Below are 26,900 nucleotides of genomic sequence, written 5' to 3'. Positions count from 1 at the left end.
AATTTTTAGGCAAATGTTATGATTATTATTAATGTTTTTTTTTCAGACTGGGGTATGAATCATGTTTTTTGTTTTCTTATTTAATTTACCTTTATGATAATTTTTTTTTTACCACTCATTAAAAATATTGTGGATTGAATGTGTTACTTAGTGTAACCTACAAAAAATCAGTTATGATAAAATCCTATATGTTATCTACATCATAGAACAATTTTACAATGTGTTACCAACTATAAATCGTATATAAAAAAAACTCTCATGTGATTTTTTTTATTTAAAACATTTTTGTTGTTTTCTGAAAACTGCATTTTTTTCACATGGGACGTTTATTGCTGTTAACGAAGTTCTATATGATTTGTGTCTCATAACTTTTGTCATGATCGTCATCCTCAGAGTTTTACTTACCTTCTCGTCGAATACCGTTATATGTTTTAAGGTGTCCCGTCATTTCGACGCGGCAATCTTGACGCATGTCAAATGGACGCGGCCATTTGGACGAACGACAATTGGACGCATACGTCATTTTGACGCATGGAATTTTGACTCCATCACTTTTAGGCGCAAGTCAATTTTGACGCAAAACAAAAATATAATTTTATACTTATTATAATACTGTTACATCCCGACTGAACGTCGATTCATACATCAACGTAGAGATGAAATACTGATGTTTACAATGTAATAATGTCTTTATTTTCACAAGTTATTAATAATTGATACAAAAATACAGTTTATATGCTATAAAGGTGTTGGTGAGCGGTGTTACGACCTTACTCTGAAATATTGTTTTAAATGACAATGAGTGGTTTTACGACCTGCCTCTAAGTGTCTTAAATGTCCCTAACCGTCTGATGAGCTCTTGTCGTGGTCTTCCTTATATATGCTCGTGTCCGTAGGAGTAGGTGGTCGTACGTGGTGGTGAAATCTGGCACAAGCCAGAATTTGAGTCTCCTGGTGTAATTGGTTATTCTAGTCGATTCACATCCTTTCTTAGTAACAGAGACTTTTTCCGAGAAGATACGTGCGACAATGCTTTTATAGTTTAATTATTTACGTTTTTTATGATGACCTCAGTATGTTATTTTATATTAATTGCCTACTTAGTTATGTCATCACTCATAGTAGAAATGTACACTATGTTTTGAATATTGATAGGGTACCTACGTAACAATACGTATAATATTGTAAAATAATACGACATTTTGTTTAATGCTCGATAGTCATTCTTAACAATCTTATTTAACAATAAATATAAGTTTGAATTTGCTTCATAATATTGGGCCACATAAGTATAGGTTAAAATATATATCGTAATCTGAATCCCGGACGAAAAGACTTTTTGATCGATTACCCTGTAATCTTTAGTAATTTGTTAATCTTTATGGTCACATAAATGGTACACATTTTATCATTATCTTAATATTACGGTTTGCCGTTCAATTATACCTGAAAATTAAGACATGGCTGCGTCAGTGTGCTTTATATCGCGCAGTGAGTCGTACATTTTTAAAAATTATCAACTACCTACCTATATCTACATCTGTTAGTGTGCTTTAAATATTTTTACTTGTAAATTAAAAAAAAAAATTATAACATGCCATTGGAGTTTGTAAAAAGTCATCGGGGAAAAGATCTCCTTGTTCATGGTGGATTTATTTATAAAAAAGATAGAGAAGGTAAAGAAAAAATGATATGGATATGCAACGAAATTAAAAATTGTCCAGGACGAGCGCATACAATGCAAGGTACTTATATATTATTTATTTATGTATTTATTTTTATTTTTCATATTTTGATAATGTCAGACACAAAATTATTATTAATAATTGATTACGTTTTTTTTATAAGAACCTACATATTGTAGACTATTAGTGACTATTTTTTTAACACTCAATTGTACTTGTAGGAGATATAATAAAATCCATAGATCATAATCATGTACCAGACGTCGCAAAAATTGAAGCTAAGAAAGCTATAAATCTAATAAAGGAATATGCAACAACAACAGTAACAACTACAAGAGCTATACTGGGAGAAACGTCAGCACAGGTAATAAAATATTATTTATATTTATATAAATATTAAGCCCCCCCCCAGCACGTAATCAAATCACACCAGACATCAAAAATAAAAAAAATGTATGTTTAAATATTTGATATTTATAATTTTTATAAATTTTAACTACAAAATAATTTGTAAATATTCATGATTTTGAGGAATTTTTGAAGTTTTAAATCACAATAAAACTAACGTTTGAGGAACTTTGTATTAAATTAAAAATACTGGTGAAGTTTTCAACTACAAAATGACTTGCAATTACTTGCCTATGGGTAAACTTTGAACGTACCTAAGTATTTATGTACGTCGTTTAATATTGTTTTAGTTACCATGTGCAGTGGTAGGACAGCTACCGAATATTAAATGCTTGAAGAAAACAATAAACCGGTCTAGAAAAACGGTGGAAGCCAGTCCTGCAAACCCTCAATCATACAATTTTGAAATTCCAAATTACGTTAGACAGTGAACAATTTTTATTATTTGACAGTGGCGATAATGGTAATTATGACGATCGGATTCTATTATTTTCAACAGAAAAAAGTTTAAACGTATTAAGAAATTCGGATCATTGGTTTTCGGATGGAACGTTTTCATCTTGCCCAAATTTATTTGGTCAATTATATACGATTCATGCAGTTTACTCTGGTGCAATAATACCGTTAGTGCATGTTTTGTTGCCCGATAAAAAAGAAGTAACGTATAATAAAATGTTTCAAGCATTAAAATTCCTTAAGTTTGATTTATGTCCGAAATCATTTACAACAGATTTTGAAAAAGCAGCAATGAACTCTATCAAAAATGAATTTCCAAGTACAGAGATACATGGCTGTTTTTTTCATTTTAGTCAAGCAGTTTGGCAAAAAATTCAAAACTACGGATTGACAACAAAATATATTGAAGATGTAACTTTTGCATTACAAGTTAGAAAATTAATAGCGCTTGCTTTTATACCTATTGACAAAGTAGTTAATTATTTTGAAGTTTTATTGGAGAGCGATTTTTATATGGAAAATGAAAATATGTTAACTCCACTAATCACCTATTTCGAAACTACGTGGATTGGAATTTTGGACAGGAGAGGTCGACGTCGACAACCGCAATATCCTATCGAAGTATGGAACTGTTCAGAACGTCTTCAATCTGATCTGCCGAGAACCAATAATAGTATTGAAGGCTGGCATAATGCATTTTCGGCATTAATAAATTGTAAAAAACCAGTCATATGGAAGTTTATAAGTGCATTGCAAAGAGATGAAAGTTTGACAAAATTAATAAAATAACAATTAATTGCTGGGTATGCACCAAATAAAAAAAAGAAATACAAAGACTCATCCAAAAGATTAATTCAAATATGTACAAATGTAAGTGACTTTACAACCGACGAAGTGCTTCAAGGGATTGCGCACAATTTAAAATTTTATAAATAGTACATTTTTTATAAACTATAAACTATTTTGTATAATTTTACTTTATTTTACTTAATATTATAATAAGTATAAAATTATATTTTGTTTTGCGTCAAAATTGACTTGCACCTAAAATTAGTGGCACCAAAATTGCATGCGTCGAAATGACGTATGCGTCCAATTGTCGTTCGTCCAAATGGCCGCGTCCATTTGACGTGCGTCAAGATTGCCGCGTCGAAATGACGCATATTCATGTTTTAATACGCTAAGCTACCTCTATTACCTTTTTTATACTATGTTTAATATAGCTTGGTTAGTGAACAATTAAAATAAACTAATAATTCCAAATTATTTATTTATAATTTATTTATTATCATTATCTCGATCGATTTGAAATTCTTCTATTTAACTGAATACTTAAAAAAAAACGTATATTTCCATATTTTTGTATCTAAGATTATAAATACATTAGGTCTATTAAAAATATCACATAAATAACGAATTATTATTGTTTAGATCCATTGTACATTGGTACGTATAATATATTTAATTAAAATGTATGTAAAATTTTTCTATTTTGATTGAGTTGAATATAGTAACATAAAAAAGGCTTTAAACGTTTTAAAAATCTTAAGAGTATCGTTTATTTAATATTATAAATTTTTTGAAAGTTAATGTAAACTATATAATCAAATAAAAACAAAAAAGCTGGTATCTATGTGGATGTCAGTCTGCTGTACAGTAGTAGGGTACTAGTGGGTTACTGTAATGGATGTGTTTATTTCTATATAGACTAATTTTATTGAACAAAATAAAATACTAGAAACTTTTAATAAATAATAAGTGGACTGTATATTTTGTGAGTGTCGTACCAATTGGCTGGTCCGACGACAACTAACTAATCCGTGGGGACATATTACGGCACAAGCATACAATGATAATTTTATAGATAACAATTTTATATAATATTACAGCGATACTATATATTTTTTTTTTTTTATTTTACACAATATATATACAATCTGTACAATTTTGCACAATTAGCATATTTGATAAGGGTTAAAAATATAATACATGAGTACTTGAGTAAGAAGCCACCCACTAATGGCACTTAACTGGAGGTTGTATGAAACTAGCTATATTTATATATACTGATTTTTTTTTTTGATTTGTGATTTTTTTTTTTTTTTTATAATTTTTTTTAATTGATATTAGTTCCCTAGCAAATCACGGCACCATCTCCTTTTTAATCGACGCCTGGGGTTGCCAGGTAATGTTTGGACGGATAGGTTTTTAATGAGTGGGTTACGGTGTGTTTGCAGCCGGGCATGAAAGATTTTGTAGAAACGTTTAGCTTCTTCTGTCACAGTTTTTATTGACAGGTCATTATGAATAGTGTAATTCGAAACAAAGGGTGGAGCATTAGTAATTTTTCGAAGAGCAATATTCTGAAATTGCTGAATTTTGTTTGTATTGGACGCCTTTGCTGTACCCCATAGTTGGAGACCATATGTCCATAGAGGTTTGAGTAAAGTTTTATACATAAGAACTTTAATTTTTAAGCTGGAGTGTTTATTATTTGTGAGTAGCGTTCGTAGTCTGCGAAGACGGGCATTTAAGGCAAGTCGTTTTATACGGATATGGCTATTCCAGGTGAGGCGCTTATCCAAGTTAAGTCCAAGATATCTAACTGAGTCTGCAGTGGGAATAAGTATGTTATTTAAATAGACATTTGGACAAATGGAGTGACATAAAGTGAATGTTGTGTGTACTGACTTAATGGGATTAGGTTTAATGCGCCAATCGGTGTACCATTCAGACATTAGGTTGAGATGAGTTTGAATATTTGCCGAGGCCGTAATAGGGTTTTTGTCAATTGATATGATGGCTTTGTCATCCGCGTAATCAGCTACAGTAGTGTTCTGGGAGATAGGCTGATCAGAAGTGTAAATATTAAAAAGAAAGGGAGAGAGGATTCCGCCCTGGGGAACTCCAGCTAAGATTTTCTCGATTTTGGATACTGAGTAGCCAAACCGGACTCGCTTATATAAGACTTAATTAATAAATATAAACAGGGAGACAGAAATTTTTTTAGTTTAAAAAGTAAACCTTCGTACCAAACTCTATCAAACGCTTGGCTAATGTCGAGAAAGGCACAAGTGCAATAATGCTTGTTTTCTAGGGAGCACGAGATTGCGTCAACTAGTCTATGTACCTGATGTATTGTGTTATGAGCTGAGCGAAAACCAAATTGCGAGTCAGGTAAAATCTTGTTCGTAGAAATGTAAGGTAATAGCCTTTTAAGTATCAGTCTTTCTAGTATCTTACCTAGAAAAGGTAATAGACTTATTGGTCGGTACGAGGAAGGCAGATCAGGTGGTTTGTCTGGTTTTGGAATCATGATTATGTTTGAAAATTTCCATAAGAGTGGGAAGTATGAAAGCCGTAAGGTTGCATTAAATAAATAGGTAAAGAATAGGATAGCTTTTTTCGGAAGACATCTAGCAACTTCTGCAGTAATAAGATCAAAGCCTGGTGTTTTTTTGGTGGAATATTTTTGTATTGCTGTTTTTATTTCATTTGGTGTAAAACACTTTTCAGGGAGATGAAGAGGCATGGGACAATCTAAGTACTGGATAATCTTAGAGGTGAGATTTGGATTATTTACGTCGGGATGTGGCTTAAATATCTCCGCTAGATGTTGACGAAACGTCTCCGCCTTGTCCTCGTCAGTTATAGCAATAGAATTGTCAATTTTGGTTAAAGGTGGTAAACTAGATTTGTATTGTAGGAGTTTATTTGTTTCCCTCCAGAGGCTGCCGTCAGAAGAGGATAAGTTGGATAGCTTTTGTTCGAATATGTCTGATTTGTATTTAAGAAGTTGTTTCTTAAGCGAATTAGAAAGTTTGTTGTAAAGTGCTCTTTGGGAGGGTAAACGAGAAGTTTGATAACGTGCCCTAGCTCTTCTTTTATCCGTAATTAATGAACGTATATGTATCGGTAATGATGGAATGCTATTGGAAGTTGGGGTAGACTTAGATTGGGATGCCCATGCAGCTGATTGAATGATTGAGGTAAATTTATCAACGGCGTTATCAATATCCTCGTGAGTTTTTAATTTAACGTTCAGTGTGATCTCTTGATCTACTAAGTTATGGAACTTAATACGATCTGTTGAAGGATAAAATAATTTTGGAGCTGTCATACGTAATGTTGGGGATGCATTGATTGTCAGAAGTACAGATGAGTGGTCAGAGTTTAGATCCAGGATGTTTTCCGGAGTGCAGACTAAATTGCTTGGTACTTTGGCAATGAAAATATCAAGAATGTCAGGTTTTTTACGTAAAGAAGTTGGCCAATACGTTGGACCTGGAGGTGCTAGAATTGAGTATTTTTTTGCATTGACGAAATTGTGCAGAACATTGCCACGTGGGTTGCCAGCTCGACAGCCCCAAGATTGATGCTTTGCATTAAAATCTCCACCGACTATGAAATTTGAAGTAAATGATGAGAAATAGTCGAGAAAAAGAGTTGAAGATAAGTTGTGTCTCGGGGGGCAGTAAACTGCAGCGATGGTGATAGGTATATGATTCAGCTTAATAGATACAGCACAGTATTGAAGATAATCTTGTGAGAAGTTTGGTAGTGGAGAAAAGGACAAAGTAGATTTAATTATGACTGCAACACCACCATGAGCTTTGTTGTCTGGATGATTGGATTTAAGCAGGGTATAACCTGGGATAAAAACATTGGAATATTTGGTAAAGTGAGTCTCAGTAATTAAGGCAATGATTGATTTTGAGGTGGGTGAGTTATTTGTCATTTTTGTTATTTAAGAGGGATGAGATAACTTGTGTTAAGAGTGTAATTAAGGGGTTAATTACTGATTTAAATTCATCAAGAAAACTTGACATTTTTTTATCAAAATCTAGTTCAGGGGGAGAATGGTTGGTATCTCTTGACTGATTTGAAGTAGCTTGGGCATAAGTTCTCTGGGATGAAGAGGGAGGGAGGGTTATAGGGTTGGTTTCCACAGGTGGGTGGCTTGCTTTTACAGTAGAATTATTATTAGTTGACTTAAAATTAACATTATCATGTAAAAATTTACTTTTATTGTTAGGCTTGTTTCGACGTTGAAGTTCCCTATAGACGCTGCATCCTCGGTAGTTGGCTGGGTGGTTGTCTGCACATAGGGCACATCTGGGAGGAGAGTCTCTTGGTTTTGTGCAATCTGAAGAAGAATGTGAGTCTCCACAGCGGACACAACGAGCTGAGTAGCCACAGTAGGATCGCGTGTGACCATAGTCTTGACAATTGAGGCATTGACTGACCATCTTTGGTTTGTATGGCTCTTCGATTTTAACCTTCGTATGAAGAAGGGAGGATAAGTGATATATTTCATTGGAGTGGTCAGTGGGCTCCAAGTCAATGAAGAAAAGTGGAAGTGGGCGTTTATTTATCTTGTGCAGCACTTTTGTGACCTGCCTAACCTCGTAGAGACGTGTTTCAAGTTCAGCTTTAATCAGCTCCGTAGGTGTGGAGGGGTGCAAATTTCGAATAACCACTCTCAGTGGTTTGTCCTCTTTTAGTTGGAAGGTGTGGTATTCTGCTTTTTGGTCTTTCAAATAACGAATTAGTGTTCTATATGATTCGGGGTTAGCAGTCTGTATTTTTAATCGATCGGTGGAAGATTTGCAGTAAAAATTGTCTACTCCGATCAGCTCAATTAGAACTGAGAAAAAGCCAGGGAAGTCTAAAACTCCTTTCATGAAGATTGGAGGTGGGGGTTTTATATGATCAGTAATGATAGATCCTTCGGAGACAGTGTCAGCTTCGATTATTGTAGCAGCAGGTTCGGTTTGAGTAAGCACTTCATAACGATTTGTCGTTATAAATTATTTATTATTTTTTTTTTTATTTGAGGTAGGATCCGGAGATTTTGGTTCAGATGAATCAGAATGGTTTCATTTACTTGTCTTTTGTGTCCAACCGGCATCCGTGTTATCAACCTGGAGTGAAGTTGGATCTATAGAGTTCAGCATAGGATTATTTGTAGAATTTTTGATTAGGCGAGCTGCCTGTATAGTGTTGCTGTTTTTGTTTTTATCTGCATGTTTATTAATCACTTTCGGCGATGTGGGTACGTTGAGAGATCGCGGCATGTTATCTGTGGGCAAAGGTCGGGTATCGATGCGCGTTGCAGCGATAGCGCGACGGATTTAGTAGACGGTAAGAACTTTATTAAACGTAAACGTAGTTCGTTTACATTTAGAATGAAAAAGCGCACTTAGGCGCACTTCCAGTTTTTATAATTTGTATAAATAAATAGGGAAGACAATTGCGATTTTTTTCGTACTAGGTACGACAATTTTGGACGCGAAAATTTGGCGGGATCACGAAAATTTAACGGAGCGTAATTAAACGTGTGCGACTAGCGACGTGCAGACCGCGACTTATACTATATATAAGTATGTATTGTTAAACAAATACTGTATTGAATTGTGGAACTCACAGTGGCACACGACCACGGAAAATAAACTAAGAGAAATAAAACACTCTGTCGTACTCTGGCCGAAATACACTGACATAAACAGAAAAAATGAAGTGATTCTTAATCGACTCAGAATCGGTCACACGAAACTGACACACGGACATCTTATGGCAAAGACAGATCCACCCCTTTGCCCAACATGCAATACAAACTACTCCATCAAACATATCATCATCCACTGCCCAAACTTCAACGAAGCTAGAAAAGATTTCAACATCCCAGACAACCTGTACGAAGCAATTGGTCCATTTTCAAACTTTCATAGCATAATTTTATACTTTAAAAAAATAGAATTGTACAATAGCATATAATCATTTAATGTAGAAATTAACACATGTAAGCTAATAACCTATGTAGTTGATGCTTAACCAATAAAAAAAAAAAAAAAAAAAAGTATGTATTGCGGTGTTCACACCGTAACAGGATGGTATTAAATTGGAATTCAATGATATAATATCATTGAATGCGAAATAGCCGAAACACAATTCTGAGCAGAAACAGTTTGTCAGCCTAGGATATTTTATAGTTTTATGCTTTATTTATTATTCCAAAAATAATGTAGCAATCTATAAAATTAATTTATAATTAACCAAATCAGATTCATTATAATGTACCCGAAAACTTGGTCATTCGTAGTATATACAATACGTATACAGTAACAAATTCGTACAAATACGTATACGGACAAATTCCGGATTATTCAATTCAAATAAATCAGAAATATCAAAGAATATTTTTCAATTTATTGTTTTAAATAAATAAACAAATAAATTTGTTACGGTTGCTGTTATTTTTTCTTCTGAGTATTGTTTAATCGATGAAACCAATTGAAAAAGATTATCATCTTGTTGATCAATAGTAAACCGCTATAGATTTTTAATTTCAATTAATGTTTCTTAATATGTATTAATCGTTGTGACTTCTTCATGCATTACTTCTTCTTCGTCGTCGGATGAATTACTTTCACAATCATTTTGTGAATGCATTTCTTGGCTCTCCGTTACCAAATTTATATCAATCATCAAAAACTCATTAAGATTATTATCACTATTAAACGATGTACATTCGCATATCTATATTTTATAACTTATTTTACGTTTATAGTACACACGCGCGTGTAAATTTTCCGGTTTATGCAAGGTTTTTACTTGCATGGGACTTACAAAATCGTTCCGTTTCCGCGTTATAAGGTTTCGTTTTATTGAGGATAGGCATCTATATAAAACTATAGAAACGTGCTGGGACCATAGAAAAATTTCGCATTGGATAGTTTTTCGTTTTATTCAGGATCCGCTTTAGACAGTTTTCACTGCACTATAAAGTATTAATATAAGGCATTAACGAAATTAACTACATAATTGAAATCTCGTTTTAAATTTTCAATCCTTACCATAAAAATTATAACTTTTTATACATTTTTAACAACTAAATGATTTGTTAATTTTTTTTAAAATTTGAACTTAAAGCTGATGAAACTAGACAAACTTATGAAGAATCTTGTATTGAATTTTCTAATCTATGACAAACCTTTTGAGATTTAAAAAAAAAAAATTGAAAGGAACTTATAAATGCCAAAACACATGCCTAATTGTTTAAATTTGAGGGCAAACGTTGAGTCTTCTGCACAATTAATTTGTAGTCTAGCAAATCTTTCGCCATACACACATAATGGGTTATGGAATAAATATCCACTTGTGTGAGCATTAGGAAAAATTTGTTTGAATAACGAAAAAATTCTATTTTAATAACTTTTTGATTCAGATATGATTTTTAGGTTAGTAATTGTCATAATGCTTCATCGTAGGTTTCTATTGTGTATGACTAGCCATTGTTATATGCATAAATGGAATTACTAAGCTTAATATAAAACGATTGGTTGTATATTATATCTGGGAAAATATTTAGAGGACATATTTAAAAGTTCTGTCACCAAACGAGTTATCCGCAAATTGAATCTTATTAAAATTGGATTGAGTTGTAAAAACTAAAATTCTACTTTCACTGTTACCACTTTCATATGCCTAAAGCATACGAATGATCAGTTATTTTTAAAATCGGTCCTATAGAAAAAACAAAACAAAAAATATATTGTTTTTATGGAATGGACTGTGGTTATAAGATTTTAATAAATTACAGTTTACTTCAAAATTATTAATTTATATTTTTTATATAAATCAATCGAATTAATTAACTTTTATTATAAATTTCGTCTGTGATTCGTTACTCATAAATTTGATGATCATCACCCTCAAATTTTTACTTGCCTACACATCGAGTACCGTTAATGTATTAATGCGTTAAGCACCTATTATCCTTTCTATACTATGTTTAATAATGGTTCATAATAAACTACAAAAATAAACCAATATTTTTAAATTTATTATTTATCAATATCTCGATCGATTTCAAATTCTTCTATTTAACTGAATATTTTAAAAACGTATATTTATATATTTTTGTATCTAAGATAATAGATACATTAGATCAATTGAATATATCACACGAATAATGAATTTTTATTATTTTCTTTTTTTTAGCAACAGTAGTGTATAGTACGTATATTAAATTAAATTAAATAATTAAATCGATATTCAATTTTAATTTTATGTAAAATTTATTTTTGCTGTACAATTGGTTAGTGGATTCATGAGTGGAAACGGGTTGTCAGTCTAGGATATTTTATACTTGGGCTGTACGATTATATACGATTTTATACGATTATATTATACGATTTTGATTAAATGAAATTTTCTCCAATTAATCGATTTCATCGATAATTTTAGGTATTAAAAAAAACGGTTAATCGTAATTTTGATTATTCGTTTATTAATCGAATATCAATTAATTGTTTATTTCAAATAAACAAGAATTAAGAATAAATCAATAAACTATTTTTGTAGCCATTTCTTGCCGTTCCTAATATTGGGTATTTTCGTATCTTCTATTATGATTTATGAATGACGCTATATAATATTAAAATTTGTATTTATTTAGTTATCCAAAAAAGCATTTTAGTGATTAATATTTAAATATTCAATAATTAATACTGCCAAAAGCTGTTTTGACATATATCGATTATTCAATTTAATATTCATTATTGTATATATGTTGTGAATACTATAAAGTATTAATTTAAGTCCTTAATTACATTAACTATTAAAATTAGAATATTAAGTATCTTTATAAATTTCAAGTACCCTCAAATAATAATTTTAAATTACAACAATATAGCTAAAATTCTTATTTTTGGTTATTTAATATGTGATTTCATCCAAACTTTAACTATTATAACAACTATAAAAAAATTGTGTTTTTTTAGAGATTTTTCTGTTATAGAATTAACTACGTGGAAATTCGTTGAACATTTTCAATCGTTAGCTATTAAAGTTAAATGATTTATAGATTTTTAACAACTCAATTATTTGTAAATTTTCAATTAAATACATTTTTTCAAAAATTGAACTTAAACAGTTATAAAAAACGTGTCTATGAATTTTTAATAGTTTCCAACTGCTATTATATAAACTTATAGGGAACCTTATATTCAATTTTTAGGATTTGAAACCCAATGAATAAAGTTTTATATTTTAATAAAAACTAAAAAAACTGAAATTTCAAATGTCTATAAATTTCAACTTTAAATGGTTATAAAAATAAAATGTGCTTGTGTATTATTAATATTTTCCAACTACTGTTATATCAACTTATGCAGTACCTTGTATTCAATTTTCAAGTTTTTGATCAAATTAATAAAATTTTATTCACATTTATAAAATAAAAACGGAAAATTTCAAATGTCTAAAAATAACTTAAAAATTGTTGAAAATTGTTGAAAATGTTATCAAAGGAAATGATAAAATAAACACATGGTATAGATTTAAAATTTCTAAAATAAACCGTTTTGAATAACAACAAAATAAGAATATCGGTACAAGGGAAATTTAGTGAATATCCAATTTTTTAATTCAAATGCTCATAAATATTTAGTTTGACTTTCCGGTAGATATTTTTTATTTGATAAAAGTAGACAAACTTATGAAGAATATTGTGTTAAATTTTCAAGCCTTAGATTTAAAAAGAAAAATTTTTATGAGTTTCTAACTCAAAATGTATTACAAATTTTTGTGTTTTTTACGTATTTTATCAAAATGTCAACGCTTATTAATAATATAATATTATTTAACTATCATTGTGAAAATATTTTAGGAGCGTTGTATTACATTTTAAAGCTATTTTACCCAATGATTATAATTTTATTGTCATTTATAAAAACGAAAATCTAAAAAGATTGACAAATTCAAATGTCTAAATTATATAAAATACAGAAAATGCCAGTTTAAAAATTCATTGAAAATTTCAAGTGTGTTCCTTGATTTTTTTTACCCTACGCGGTGGTTTTGAAAACTACTGTGAATTTCAAAATTTTACCTCCCCCAATGCGCTAACTAGATTCACTTTCCAATCGAAAAAGCTACTGAAGCTGAAAATCGAAGCATTATTTTGACAACTTATCGTGTACACAGACACAAAAAAATAAAAATAATGATACCAAAACAAAAAAATAAGAAACACACATCATTATAAAATCATTACATTCGTCGATCCACTTAGAATCTATTAGCATAAAAAAAACTTAAAATATATAAGAATTATATCATGGTATTATAAATGAAAATAAATGTTTAGTCTAACAGATATTCATGTTTGATAAAAATGTAATACACTTTAGTTCATTGCAATGTATTTTCCATACATTTAACTCATAATTTATTATAGTCTTCTAATCTATTTAGTGTTTTAGAAGAAATATAATATCATGCACTAGATATTTCAACCATATATTTTTTTAAATTGCTGTAATAATTTGTGAATAAGCTCATATTAAATCTTCTGCCATCTTGAAAATGTTAAATCTCGCAAGCGATCGACTCTCATCGATAGATCATTGTAATGTACTACGTAATGAAATATTTTGTAGAATAAGTGTATACATAATATAGTGTATTTTTTAGATTATGTCAATCATTAACTATATAATATAATTTACTAAATATTTTGTTTGTTAATTTATTTCTAGAACATTGGGGTATGTTCATTTTGTATATATATATATTTTTTTTTCAATGATGTGTTTAATTTTAAAAATTAAATTCATTGGGTTTGTATCTCTCATAGCATTTGTAATGATTACCGTCCTTAAATTGTTACTTACTCATCGAGTATCGTTATATCTATAAATCAGTTTAGTTAATTTTTTTTACCACAATACTAAGTATAAACTATTAATTATTACCTATTTTCTTTTCTCTACTATGTTTTATATTTGTTCAAAAACTATAAAATAAACCAAAATTTGCAAATTTTTTATATGTTTATATCTCGATCGATTTCACACTATTCTATCTAACTGAATATTTTAAAACGTATATTTCTATCGTTCTGTATCTATGATTACATGGTAGGTTCACGGTATATCCATTAACAATATCACATAAATAATGCATTTTTTTTGTTTTGTTTTTAGTTGGTAAATTTAGTGGTACGTATTATCTATAATATATGAGGTTTTAATTTTATCAAAAATGTATTTTTATTGATTAAATTGAATTTACCACTGTAAAGAGTTATTCTAGCCCACGAGGAATTCCAATCCACTAATACAATAAAAAAACCCCCTACCTCTTTATCAACCTTTGTAAACCAAATTATTGTAAACTCTACTTTAAACCCAACTTCATATCCCCATAAGACGTATGCCCAAGCTACCACCGAAAATGCAAACACCCACTCTAAACAGACCTCTTCCTCCATTTCAAGCATATCTTTTGGATTGTCATATTTTATTGTGGAACTAAAAATCTGATTTGCTCTCTGATCTACCTACTAACTACCGTTATCAATAAACTATTATCCAAAGGTGATAAATAGTCATTAAGTTATTCATGATTCGAAATGCATCTTTCTTTGGAATTCTAACGGCATATTGCAACAGACAAATTAATTAAAAGCTCTTCTTAACGAACAAAATATAGATATAATCTTAATAATCGAAGCCTACCTCACTCCACACACAACTTTCCGTATTCCCGGTTTTCAACCGGTGTAAGACATAAGGGAGCGCGTAAAATAGCCGAAAATATTTCAGCCGATCCGTATTTTAGCCGAAAAATATTTAAGCCGAAAAATAATGGATTGGACAAGTATATTAGCAGAACCGTATTTTAGCCGATAAATATTTCATCCGACCGTATTTTAGGCGACAAGTATTTTGTACGAACTGTATTTGAGCCGACACATATTTTGTACGAACCGTATTTTAGCCGACAAGTATTTTGTATGAACCGTATTTGAGCCGACACATATTTTGTACGAACCGTATTTTAGCCGACAAGTATTTTGCACGAACCGTATTTGAGCCGACACATATTTTGTACGAACCGTATTTAAGCCGACAGTAATTTTGGCGACATTATTTTAGCCGATATTAATGTAACCGACATTATTTAAGCCGACAACTATTTCAGCCGACAATATTTTAGCCGACAAGTATTTTTGTACGAACCGTATTTGAGCCGACACATATTTTGTACGAACCGTATTTAAGCCGACAGTAATTCAGCTGCCGGGTGGGGTCAGTTCGACACTGTGATAAGCATTTATGATAATATTGATAATTTATACAATTATATTTAATTATAATTAATAATTAAAATAATTATTTTAATTTTTACAATTTTTCGAACGAATAATGGATAACTACTTGAATATTCATTAAACTAACCATTTAAATGAAATCTACATGAAATTCCCTATCGATAACCTATTCCGCCGCCTATTATTCTCTAATGTACTATAGGTACTAGGTATGATTAATCTCACTTAAAAACGCACTCCCACAGTTTATACTTTCATAATGAAACCGAAAAGCCGAGTTTAAATTCATATTCTATTGCATATTGGTATATTACTATTATTATAGTTTAATTGTTAAGTTTATGAAATGAATCTGATTATATATGTAGGTACCTGTGACCTGTATTTATATTTTCTAAACTGCATATTTTTTACTATAATTTTGTTCATTGTCAAATAAAGATTTATTTAGATAGGTATACACAATTTTCCAATTTATATTCTAATAATAATAACATAATAATCTAATAAATATATTAATTTCAGTGAACATTTTACGGATATTCATTAAGTATATATTAATTGGATATCTATAAATGATCTATTGTAGGTATATCCATTAGTTGTTATATATCTCGGAAAAAAAGAACAAGTAAAAAAGAACACGGAAAAAAAGAACAAGGGAAAAAAACACGGAAAAAAAGAACAATTTTTAAAAATTTTAAATACAGGTGTCCCACGAAGATTTGACACTCTGAAAATAATTTTAGTTCTAATCAATATAAAAAAAAAAATATTTTTTTATATAATGCATAGACATTTGCGCTATATTTTGGTATACATTTCAAAAAATATAAATTTACCTAGGTGCATAATAAATTTAATAATATGGTATTTAAAAATGCCAATAAAAAATGTATATTTTTAAATATTATATTGATATATTTATGTATAATATATTTCTATACTATTTACTCGAATATTCATTTATTCTGACTCCTGTAAAATTATAATGATATTATCATTAATTGATAAATGATTAATAATAATAATTTGATATATTTTTAGTGTAAATGTGTATAAATAATCATTTTTAAGCTTCATAATCAATTAATATATTTATTCTTTTTATACATCCCAATTTTAAAAAAAATTTTCTTTTTTCCGTGTTCTTTTTTTCCTTGTTCTTCTTTCCTTGGACTTTTTTTCCTATTACTATTTTTCAAAATTGTATTTTCGCTGCGACCCATTGATTTAATGCATTGTGGATATTATCCATTATAGTTGTTTGGATTTTATTCTATTACGTGATTTTACTATCACAAACACAATAGTTACATCTAATTATCATTTTACCGCTCATAGATAAAAATGTGACTGTGTCTTATACTTATTGCATTTAAAATATCTAAAAACAAAAATAATGGTTATGTTTATCCTTACTCTATGTCTATGGTATATACGCAATTTTGTATACTTAACTATATTATTGAGTAGATTCAATTCTGATACCTACCTATACCTTGTTGTACTCCACGTATCCACACCCCCATAAACACATTTCATTTTATAATACAAAGATATGAAAGATATTTATTAATTTATAGTTTATAATTTTTAAATAGATATGAGTTATTAATATTTTAATTTATAACATATGAATTATTGGTTATTAAGTTAATTAGAAAATTAACTAACTAAAAATTAAAAAATTAAAAAAAATTATCATTTCAACTATTCTTCAAACTAGACTCTATGCATTATTTTATAAATGTATAATAATATATTAATTACCTTATTACCTATTTAGGTACTTTTATTAAAATTATAAACCAATAATTACACCTAAGAACTCGGAATATACTCATAGGCATGAGTAATGAATGGCGCTACCATAATGAACCAAAAAAATCCCTATACACCAAAGGCCGTATTTTTTTAAATCCCCCTCTCAATCAAATATTTATGTAATCTAAAAAAAAAGTCTGTACTAATATCTATTTTAAATTAATACTCTACAGTATTTTCAGTACCTTTAAAGTTTAAATTTAACTCTAGATATATTATTGATCTATAGAGCCCAGAATTACACCACCTAGCTACAAATTACAACAACAATAATTTACAATAACAGATGCGAACTGTGCCGTCCTCTGTCTTAAGTCTTTAAAGTATTTATTAGGTTATCTGAAGTCAGGAAATCACTTCGACAATACATGTTATTAACAAAATAAAGATAGGTTTTATTTTGACGAACGTATCTTAATAAGTAAATAGTAATTATAATAATGCATAGGTAAAAGAATTTTTTTTTTTTTAAATAAAAGTTGTAACCCATATCTGACTTAAAACAGTTAAAACTCGGTTGACCTGCGCCTGTCTAAAATTGTAGGGGCAGCCCCAGGCACCAGTTAACAGACTTGTACAGCAAACACATGGGCAGTATTAATAAATATTTAATAATGACTAATGAGTTAATTATTAAACTATGAGTTGTGATGGTAGGTAAACAACAAAAATAATATTATAACTCGTGTTGGTACTAGTGTACACTTTGTTAATTAGTCAATCCTAAGTATTTTATAAAAATGATGATTTTTGTAATAGATAATTCAATATATACAAATAAAGTAAAATATAATATATTAATGTAGCCATAAGGCAGTACTTAGGTATTAGATAGGCCATGATAAAATAAATCTATATATTTAAATTATAACTGTTTGTAATTTTGTCATGATTAGCCGCGGTACAGAATACAGATTAGTTCTTTCTAGATCAGTTAGACCTTAGTGCTAGGTTTCATGAACAATCACTAAACATTAAACGAATTAATAGCTAGTAAGGTAATGATCATTTAAACATGATTTGATAGCCCATCAACTATGATTAGTCCATAACACTTTATTGAACCATTTAATTAATAAACGGTCAGTGTAACCCAGCGTCCGGGTAATAGCCCGAACCACAGATTATGAAATAGATAAAATCTATATGTTTTATCCTTTTTGTGTCAAAACTTTTTTTTTGAATGGTAATTTGGACAATTTTGTATATTAATATTTAATGTATTATTTATTTTTTTCATTCTTATCAGTTTTTTGTAGTCATATCAAACGGTTGGTAAGGTGTTACCAACCGTTTGATACCAAAACTAACTTTTATCATTAAGTTATAAAATAATGTCGGCTAAATTACTGTCGGATAGAATACTTTGTCTGCTAAAATATGGTTCGGATATAAAAATTTGTCGGTTCAAAAACGGTTCGGATGGAATATGTATCGGCTACAATACAGTTCGGACGAAATATGTCTCTTCTAATATACGGTTCGGCTAAAATATGTGTCGGCTAGAATACGGTTCGGCTAAAATATGTGTCGGATTAAATATTTGTTGGCTTAAATACTGTCGGCTAAAATACGGTTGGACGAAATATAGTTCGGATGGAATATTTTCGGCTAAATTATAGCCCCTCAGACATAAGTGCCAAAATAAGATAAGAAAAAAAAAGTCGTATCGTACAAAAGCGTCAGAAATTAAATAACAGAATTAAATTAAAAAAACTCCAAACGCTTAATCCTTAATCGACAAAATATGTATTATCTGATTACGATAGATTGTCAAATAGACATTGGGTGAGCAGTTTGTGTTATAACATATTGTTAGTACCTATTTCGTAATTTCGTCATTTTATTTTTATAAAAAATCAACCAATTTATTAAATGTATAAAATATTGATGTGCATGTATATTATAATTTATTATCGACATTTTATTTTTATAAAAAATCAACCAATTTATTAAATCTATTAAATATTGATGTGCATGTACCTATACCTATATTATAATTTACTATCAACATAATAATATTAATATAATATAATTTTTATAAGATATAGAAATTTTTAAATAACTACCTACTTAATACTTATATAAAATATTAATTTTGGCGCAAATGATAGGTCATTTTTGTACCTTTGGTGCTTATGTCATATGTTGGGTATAGCAGGTATACAATATTAGATTGGCGCTTATGTTCTACAGATTTTGGCGCAAATGAAAGATCATTTTTGTACCTTTGGTGCTTATGTCATACAGCCTTTTCAACATACCACTGTGATCAATATGACCTCTCGTCTGATAATACACCTGCTATTTTAACATTAAATAATTAATTGATCTCACTACCTAAACCTAACCTATTATTTGACACCCTCGTCTACCCCTTCTACCAAGTACCAACAAAAGACTCCCCAAATACCTATCCAATCTACTAACCTTAAAACGTTGTGCTAGAAATCATTGGAAACGTACACATCTCCCCAGTGACAAAAGTTACTATAACGACATTACCTGTTCCTTAAAAACTCTTCTTCGCAAGTACAACACAGAAAATTACCAAAATTATATAAACTCATTAACAAACTCAGACAACTCGCTTTGGAAAGCCAATCAAATTACTAAACATCTACCCAAGAAAGCCATCTTACTACTAACTTTCATTTATAACCCAATCCTTCGTCTTTCTTATATTCCTCACAATATGTGAAAACACTCTATTATTATCTTGATTCGTAATCCTGATAAGCCACCCAACTTTCCTTCTTCTTACCGACCCGCCAGTCCATTACCTCCTTCTCAAAAATTGGCTGGGATATCATTTCAAAGGTTGAACCATTTATAGTGATTCTAAAAGGTGATGGAAAAACAACTCATTGTAAGACCGGTACCTGCTTTCATTGCTTTCTATTTTTCTTCTATCACTCTGTGTCTTGAATAATGTAGCAGTAAAAACATAATCAGATTCTGTGCATTAAATAATTTCATTTAAATGGATTCTAATGATGTGTTAAATTTTGAGATGGTAGATAGTTACAGAAAGTTAAATACAACACAATTCCATTAAAAAGAGTTAACTGTCAACGATAAAAAACAAAAAAATGTTTAGTTTGTTGACGAAATACCGAAACACCTATTTTGTATATTTTTGAATTCAATTTTATTTACACATAAATACTAAAAATACGAACGAATTCGAGTTGATTCCCAAATATCGAAATTGATTTCTGGGTAAATGCACCATTGATTCTAATAAACATTAATAATGACAATTTAACTAGGCATATCAAATTAACTTTACAAATTACCATGATATATTCAATAAACAATTTACTTCCTGTCTTATACTGACTTAGTGCAGTGACTATACTCAGGAATATGCTGTAATTGGGCTTAATGCACGTTAATAATTTAAATCAATAAATATGGTTAAAAGTATTGGAATAGTTAGTTTATATACATTATATGCTATATACCTACCTACGTATTTATTAATGCTAATAATAATAAAATAATGATATCAACAATAAATAGTATCATATAATAGATTGTATGTTTGCAATAGAGAATATATTTTATTTTTTAATGTAGTATAAATTTACAACACACATTTTTTACAAATTAAGTTGAAATTTGGCTTTCGTTCAATTATTTAATATTTTCACCAATAAACTATCCATTTTCACCAATCTATATTAGATATAGTATAATATTTATTTTTACCCAGACATTGTAAAACCAATAAAATGAAATATGAAAATCGGTATCTACATATGGATTGTATTTGAACATTTGTATGATGATAAATAATTTTAATCGGGCTACAGCGGCGGATTTAGGTATGTTGTGGCCCCTGGGCGGAATGCATTGTGGGGGCCCCTGGGCTGCAGCCCACTCAGCCCTCCCTTAAATCCGGCCCTGATCGGGAACCAATTCCGTAATACCCGAAACTACACGTACCAGTGACATGAGTATGATAAGTTTTGAAGGTTTTGAAAAAATATGGAAATTCAATAAAAATGTTTCATCTGATGAATAAAGAGTTGTAAAAAACGTAAATAGTTACTAACGTATATGATGTAAAATGTATAGATTTTAAGAAAAACCAAAAAAAAATTAGAATTTGTCACAATGTAGTTTATTTTTACAGATCTTAGACAGAAATATACGACTTATGTAGCACGTATGTATAATTTGTGTGTATTAAAAATTAAAATTAATTTTAAAATATACTATAAAAGTAATAATGTAGTGTCTACATTTTCAATATCAAACATAATATTATAACGACTGTTGGTAAAATATGAATATGGTTTTAGAATTTGGTTAGAATTTTTTAGTATTTATATTAAATACCAAAATATTTTAAGTAAGTGGTGTTAGCCTAACCTTAAGTTATCGACAGATTTATTTATTCATTCACCCAAAACAATTACAATGAAATACATTAATAATAATAGCTGATACGAATACAAACTGAGCTATAAGTTCGTATCTAGTATACGGAGTTCAACAATATTACAATTCGTTTAAAGTAAATTACTTGCACAAATAAAAAAAATATATAAAATATAAAAAAAAAAAATTAACATCAACAATCAACATTACATATAGCCCAATATTTAATATTTATGTATATACTTAAGGACTTCTTATGATTTTATTGATACACACATTCTCATCAAGATAACTATTTTATTTATGGCCTTTGTTATTTGATTTTTATTAATTATATAATTGGTATTATTGGATTGACTTTCACATAAACTTTTTATTAGACTCTTTACTTCATTATTTAAATTGTTGAAATAGTTATGACCATGTAATTGGGAAAGTTTCTAAAATTAGTCAATAAAGTATATGAGTGTTTAATGTATTTTTTCCTGTTCAATCTATTATTTCTGTAGCTTTGAGTGTATGGTTTTGTATAGATTTGACTAAAATTTGCCTAATGTATAATTTATAAACATATACCTAATATATATTTAATTTAGTATATAGTTGAATAATTCCTCTGATGGGTATTTTAGTGGTAGGGCGAGTATGCTACTTTTATAATAATGTTTTGTGTAATAATATGCAATGTATTGATATCTGTTCTGTTAGAGCTTCCCCAACATGTTTTGCCGTAAAATAGAATCGAATTACACAGTGCCAATAGTGCCATGTACATATTTTGTCTTATGCCTAATTGATTTTTAAGAAATCGAATTTTGTAAAATAATACAGTTAAGTTCCTAATTTTATTTTTCATTGATCATTTTAGATTTAAACCTATTGTCACTCCTAAATATTTGAATGATAATACAATTTTAATGGATTTGCAACTACAATTTATCATACCTGCAGTTCTACATTTATGTATTATAATTATAAAGTTATATGATATAATATAACTTATATCCAACAAGAAGCTGTGAACGTATAGTAACTATTTACATGCAAACCTATTTGTTTATGTTAAGAGATAACATATTTTTTTCCTTCCAGTCATAGATAAATAATAAATCAATTTCGACAGTTTGTTTCAATTATTCCCAATTATGTTCGAAATTAACTAGTGCTAGCTTATCCGTGAACATGAATAATTTACCTTTTAATAAAGATCCCGATATAGAGTTAATATATATTACAAACAAAATATAGGGCCTAATAATGTACCTCGAGTGACTCCATAATCTTTAACATAACAATGATTGCTGTAATGAGATTCGATAGTGGTTAGTTGCTGTCTGTTATTTAGATAACTGGTAAACCATAGTCATCATCCCTTTTGCTATGTAAATAGTTATTAATGTCAATTAAAGCGTCTTCTGTTCCTAAATTTTTTCTAAGCCTGTATTGTCCAGTTAATATTATTTTATTTCCCTCAAAGTATTTTAATAATTGATTTTTAATTATTTTTTAATGGATCTTAGCAAAAATTCTTACTATTGACATTAGTCTATAATTATTGAAATCAGTTATATCTCCTTTCTTATGAATCGGTACGATTCTAGCTACTTTAAGTTATGCTACAGTTTATTATGTGTACAATAGGTAATATCACATTGTCTCCTATTTGTTTAAGAAATAGTGCTGTATAACCATCAAGTCCAGTTGCAGATTTGTTGTTTATATTATTTAATACATTTTTTACTTCGTAACTGCCAATGGTATTTAACTTGAAGTTGGAGCTTTTGCTTGATTTATTATTAGTATTTATTCCGAGATTAGAATGTATATTATTCGTACTATCATGAAAATTATTTCCGGTTATTGCGATGTATGAATTTACCATGTTAAAATAGTCTTTAGGGCGTGGATGTTGGATAATATGTTGTGTACCTACGTCTACATGACAAATTAAATAAAATACGCTTGACGAAATAACCGACTATATCTTTTATTAAGCAATGTAAAATAATTTCATTAACAGGAGTTCGAGAAGTTCGGTCAGATATTCTGTTGGAATACGACTGACTCCCCTTGGGGACGAGCGCGAACGACCGGGCCGCTCGCGCTGTGGCTACCAAAACTGTCCACGCAGCGGAATGCCATAATATGCTGTCGCCACGCTCGTTCCCACGGGTACTCGGATACATAATATATAATAATAATAATAATAATAATAATAATAAAAATAATAATAATAATAATAATAAATGCTTATTCACTACTTATAAATTAAATGGTTCATAACAGATATATTATGTCCTTTATTATTTGATTGATTGGAAGCCCGGTAGAATTAATTTTTCTCCCCGATAATTCATTAATCACTTTCCAGATTTCCTGTCCATTACCTTTACATGTTTCTATTTTATTGTTATAAAATTGTTCTTTAGCATTCCAAATGAGTCTTCTTAATTTATTTCTATAAGCTTTGTAATAGCAATTTATCATTTGACACGAGAGAAATATTAAATAATTGCTGATAAGAAGTAAACCGACTTTTACGTATTAGGTACGTATAATTAAAAAAGACCCATTTATATAAATATTAGACAAAATTAGGTGCCTATGTAAGTTAATTTATATAAGTTTAGAAAAATCCCGGTTGAAGATATTTTAAATAAGAAAGTATTTAAATTTAAGATAAAGAATATTATGATGTCATTAAAGTATATAATAAAAAATTAAGATTTTCGAAACATTTTACTAGTATCTTTTTTGTAAAATTTCTTGCCATAACTTACCCATATGAAACGATAGCCCAATTCCTTACCTTTCATTCTCGATTCCCAGAATAGTAGAATTTAAGACTTTCGTTTATATTATAGATTCGATGACTTTTGTATTCAATTTTACCTCGCTCCTTAATAAATTCGTCACGTTTTCTCATTGATGCCAATTTGATAATTATTAAAGGTTTATCTGGATTATAATTCGAAGGCTTATGATAATAATTTTCAATATCAAACATATTAAGATCAATATCAAAGGCATTGGCAATGTCATGAACTACATTTTCAACATTTTATTCTTTTTCCTTTTGGACACCAATTATTTCGACAAAACAATATTTTTCATTTTGCTAAGAACTACGTCTTTATCTTTTTCAAGCAATGATTTTTCTAGTTCAATAACACTAGTGAGTTATTTGTAGTCACCTGGTTTTTTAGCACCTGATCGAATCTAACGATAATAATTTTTGTCTATATTTCTTTTGTCTTGTGAGTATCTTTAATTGGGCCATTGGGGTATATCATCATGTCGTCCAATTTTAATTCTATTGGTACACTTTTCGCAATTGCATTTTTTTCCAACAGTTTTAAGAAATTCAAGACTATCTTTGTCCATTTTTTAACATTTCAAATATGTTACAATATAACATGTAACATGTTGAACACTGCCTTCGTTACGCGAGATTGATATTTGATACTTAGGGCACACCGTCATATTTCAACACGTTAGTGTAAACAATATTTGTCAATTAATACAATGAACACGCACACGCACCCTACGAATGACTCGACTGAGCTGAATAAGCCAATGAATAACTGATTAAGTCAGCGATCTGGTAAATATTGTGCTGCGATCGGTTTATAATAGCGTTGATTGAATACCGTTTGGTTATTTTCATATATACGCACATTAATGCATTGGTTGAAATCGTGATTGAACCTTAACATTTTCTATCTCAAGTATACAGCGTAAAAAAACAGTTAATCCCAGATGACATAATGCATTGATTAGCAAGTTCAGTGTCATGTTTTATGCCAACTTATATATTTTTTGGTTTTTTCTTTTCTAAATGATTTTTATCAAGACTATTCTATTTCGGTAAAAAGTATTGGTAAGATTTTATAAATTCAGGAAACTTGATTTATTTTTTGTTTTTATATGTGCTTTTTGTGAGAAGTAGAGGAATATTGTGAAAATGTTCATGTTCCCGGTAACATTCTTTTGAGATTATTACGATACCTCCCTGTCAAAAAAAAACGTTATAATTTTTTCAACACAAGTAAAAGGCTTAACACAGTTTATCCCAGAGCACATAATTTATTTAATGGCATGGCCGGAAATTCATGTGTTATAGGCATTGTATTTTTAATATTCTTTTGACATTTTTTCAAATTGTTTTCAATTATATTTTTCTGTCTCGGAAAAAATTTTGGAAAGATTTTTCGAAATCGTGAAATTTAAAAATAATTCATAAATAATAATTACAATTATAATTTTTTTTCAGGTGTATCCGGGAATCGTACGTAATTATTTTTATTTTGTAAAATATGTTTACCTCGTGATTTTTATTCTTATAATAATTTTAACTGTGAGAAACATATGCAAACATAAATGAAAATGTATGGATGAGTTAACGTATTTAACTACAATGTGTGCGGGGAACTTTAATCTGGCGGTACTGGTTAGCACACAAATACCAAAAAGACAACTTGTTTAGGTACAAAACTACCAATCGTTTGGGAGCAGTTGAGCCGTAACCATACACATGATTTGCGCACAGTTATCTTATAGTCTTTAATAGTTTAATACCTTATTGCATATTAAATATTAATATTAGTTTATTAATAAGTAAATTATTAAAGCACTAGCATACATTTTCCTTCCCCCTTAACAGACTTAGGACTGTCTACGAATGTATTCATAGGTGTGATTAAAAAAGCATCTTAATACTTGTTTATTAATAATATTGTTAATAATAAATATTTAATACTTATTAAAGTTAAAAATGCATGTTAATTTTAATTTTAATATAATACGATTGGTTATATACGTGTAGGATAATATTATACGTATCTATTATTTTCCGTAATAACAGTTTCCCATTATTTGTATATGTATTTAATTTGGTCTACATTTCCGTACTCTTTATCGATGATTATCAATGCCCATCTGTCACCGAGATAAAATTTGTGCATTTGTGCATACGTCGGCTGTATATCCTGTGTATTGTCCATGGCGGGCGGTGG

General features: G+C 29.4%; 1 pseudogene; it reads left to right on the top strand.

Annotated features, from left to right (window-relative positions):
- The first annotated feature begins 217 nt into the window (after positions 1-217).
- Positions 218-26,900, top strand: part of LOC149054817 (uncharacterized) — a 38,334-nt pseudogene continuing 11,651 nt past the window's right edge.

This window comes from Diuraphis noxia, unplaced genomic scaffold (genome assembly GCF_037042655.1).
Source record: "Diuraphis noxia isolate RWA-SAM2 unplaced genomic scaffold, SU_Dnox_SAM2 contig0005, whole genome shotgun sequence".
Lineage (NCBI taxonomy): Eukaryota > Metazoa > Arthropoda > Insecta > Hemiptera > Aphididae > Diuraphis > Diuraphis noxia.
The sequence above is the reverse complement of the archived record's forward strand: the minus strand, read 5'-3'. Positions and strand labels throughout refer to the sequence as shown.